Here is a 3,413-nt window from a genome sequence, read left to right on the forward strand (position 1 = left end):
AGCCCTCCTGGAACGAAAAACTTAATTTTATCAAACAAATTTTTTCTTTCAACTTTGTCCGTTGACGCATAAACATTAATGATACAAAACTTAACATTTTTATAGCTAAAAAAGGCCAAGATACACCTCCCCTCCTCTATAACTGTATAACTAATAAGAGACACTTCTTTTCCCTTAACTAAAATTCCCAGCCCATCATTTTTATTTGATACACTCCATGACCAAATTGAACTTCCATGCACCCATTCATCACTACTAATTGCTTCATTCAAACCACATTCTTGCAAACAATATATGACTGCATTTTCTTGTGCAAGAAACTCTAATATGGCAGTTCTTCTATTCTTAGTTTTAAACACTCTCACATTTTGTGAAGCGATTTTGACTCCCATATTGCCAAAAAACTTTTAGCTCATGGAGAACACTGAAAAAACAGAACAAAGGAAAAACATTATCTATAAAGTTCCACCACCATCCACAACGTCCGCAATGTCTTCCTCCAGCGTTTGCAACGAAGAGCCGGCTTGCGGGGTTTGGTTTTCACCCTCCTCACTACGTCTTTTCTTGAAAACCCTCCTCTGCACGCACAATGCTTGGCCATCTTCGTCTGATTCATCCCCACCACCCTCCCTTTGACTCTTTACCGTCTCTATGCTTGATGGGAACTCATGAATATTCGTTGGATCTGATTCATGCACCGCCTCCCCTGCCTCTTCAAACAGCTCCTCAAAGTGCCTCATCAGGGGTAAGAAAGGGTGGGGCCCACCTGGTTGCAAAATCTGTGGCTCACTTACTTTCAGCTTCTGTGCTCCGCCCGAGTCTTTCACCACACTAGCATAAGACTTTACCTGTTGCATTTGTCTTTGCTTTCTTTGCTCCTCCTGTCTCTGCTGTGCTGCTTTGGTTTTTTCCTCATTTGCAGCCCTTTGAGCATCTGCTACAGGACAAAACTTGTACATGTGGTCAGTCCCCCCACACGCATCACAGGATTTTGGGGTGGGGCACTCACCTGCAGTGTGGCCTTCTTGTTTGCAATTTCTGCAACACACTGATTTATCACAGAAGACCTGTGTGTGACCAAAGGAAAAACATTTCCTGCAATACCTTGGCTGTCCTGGATAACTTAGAAAACCACGGTGCCCTGCGACAGAGAAACTTGACGGTGGGTGTTGAAAACCCCCAACACAGTTTAAGTCACGTTTCAGCTTGACTTGAAATCTGTACTTACAGTTAAAAATCCCTAGGATGTTGGTCTGTGCAACTCCTCCTTTCACATACTCACAGTACTTGAGCAGGAAATCCACCAGCAGATCAATCTTGGTGTAAGGGTTATACACATGTACAAGCAAGTTAATTTCATTGAATCCAAACAATGGTGTAACTTTAACTCCTTGCATCATGGGATCTTCAGTGTTGTTTCTCAGCCACTCATATACATTAAGGCAAGTAAAATCCTCATGGAACGTGACATCGTACGCACCTGTTTTTGGAAAGTCTTGTACAGCATAGATGTCTTGCCTTTCTGCTCCAGCCTTTTTTTCGATAAGATCTGCAACCACAAATTTCACGTTGTTCTTGTTGGCTTCTCTCGGGGGCACTTCAATCCGGATGGTATTCTTGATGGCAGCCATTCTTCACAATAAACCTGTCGGTACAAAACCACAGCAAAAAAAGTTTCCCGTAAACGGAAACGGAGGATCGCTCCAAACTCGCACCTCCAGCCCAAACCAGGCAATAAACCTGATCTGAGCCAAAAGGCCGAGAAGCGATAACCCGAACGGGCCGCGCGTTGCCCGAGCCTGCCCGATACTGCTGTTCAGCCCTTGCAGCGATTCAGCCTACTTCTAGGCAATTCCATGGGGCCCTGCAGGCTCACACACTCACAGCTACACGGGAGGTGAATAAAGGCCGGAGAGGAAGCCAGACAGGATTTGCTTCTTTTGCTTGCACCACAATGCAGTGCTGAAAGAGGAGGAATCTACATAAAAACGCCTTCCTGGCAACGCCCAAATGCCCTGCTGCCATGCAGATAAACACTGGCAGCGGCAGCAAGTGAATGCCCACAGCCACCCCTTGTTCCTTCACACCTTGTATCAGCTGTAATCCAGTCCAGTCCAGTGCTGCCTGCTGAGCAGCACTGACCAACACTGCCTGGGCCCAGGCTTTTATCTCTGAGGCCCCATTATGATGTCAGAAAGCTGGCTCTGGCTCCTCAGGGCTCCACTATGACACGTGCAAAGTTCCGTCTGAACTTTATATAAGACGGTGCGGCTCAGTCAGTCACTCAGTGTTGCCTGAGAGGGCAACACTGCAACAGCCGGCCGCCAGGCTGTCTTTTTTTGCACAGCTAGTTGCCTCCAGGAGGCCACAGGAGGGAGACAAGGGACTGCAAAATGGAAAATAAGCATCCACCAACTTTACAAATCCAAATTGCTGCTCTCTTTGTAGGCAAGCAAGGCTTTGTTGCAACTGCAATTCTTACTCCTTCTTGAAATGTAGGGACGACAGTACATTCCATCACATCCATCTAGTGTACACAGGTAGGTCCATTGTGGCGGTCGGGCGGGCGGCTTTAATGGCTGTTTGCTGTTCCCCTACTCCACTCCACTATTTGACTGTGGTGCTGCATCAATCAGTGGCTGGCTCAGGTGCAGCTCTTTAACTTACCTAAAAGGGAGGGCGGAGAGAAGACAAGGAAGGTGAATGAGCTGTTCCAATGTGAAATGCCGGAAACACAGACACACAGACGACACAAAACAAGAGGTGGCAATGTATTCATTAATTGCATTTAATCAATTAGCTCATTATCACTCATGCATTGTCCAACAGGTGTTGAAATAATGGGATTAAAAGGGGAGATCCCTTCAGAAAGACAGAAACAATGGCAAACACAAAAAACACTTTTGGAATCTGATTTTAGTCAACACATAAGGAAAGGGTGCACCGGTCCTGGAAATACTGCAATACTAGGTCAATGCGTGGAGTGGACAGAGCAAGCTCTATTTCCATCTCCCTGTTCTAAAAATCCATTTAATATATGGTCCCCAGATAGGGGACGTATCAGATATTAAACTGATAAGAACAGATTTTTTTTAAGTTGACTACCCCAACTATGGGGGTAACCGTTTATTTAAAATTTTTCAGGTTTTACAATAAATTAAAATTTTTCAACATTTTTACAGGGATTCAAATTTTACAACAATGGTTAAAAAATAAATACAAATTGTCAGATTAAAATCATACAATTTATAAAAGGGCACTTGGTGGCATCATATTATAGAATTCCATTCGCTAAAAAACCATTTTCTACTTAAAACAGGAGAGAATTTTTTGTCTAAAAGATAATACTTGTGCATTTCATAAAAACAAATTCCTAAAATATCATTCACAGATAAAATTTCATGTTTGAATAA

At 43.7% G+C, this 3,413-nt stretch overlaps 1 pseudogene; it reads right to left on the reverse strand.

Moving 5' to 3' along the window:
• Positions 1-2,933: 2,933 nt before the first annotated feature.
• On the reverse strand, positions 2,934-3,114 carry LOC142716119 (U2 spliceosomal RNA; annotated as a pseudogene).
• Between the last annotated feature and the right edge of the window lie 299 nt (positions 3,115-3,413).

Source organism: Rhinoderma darwinii, unplaced genomic scaffold, assembly GCF_050947455.1.
Source record: "Rhinoderma darwinii isolate aRhiDar2 unplaced genomic scaffold, aRhiDar2.hap1 Scaffold_447, whole genome shotgun sequence".
NCBI classification, from domain to species: Eukaryota; Metazoa; Chordata; class Amphibia; order Anura; family Rhinodermatidae; genus Rhinoderma; species Rhinoderma darwinii.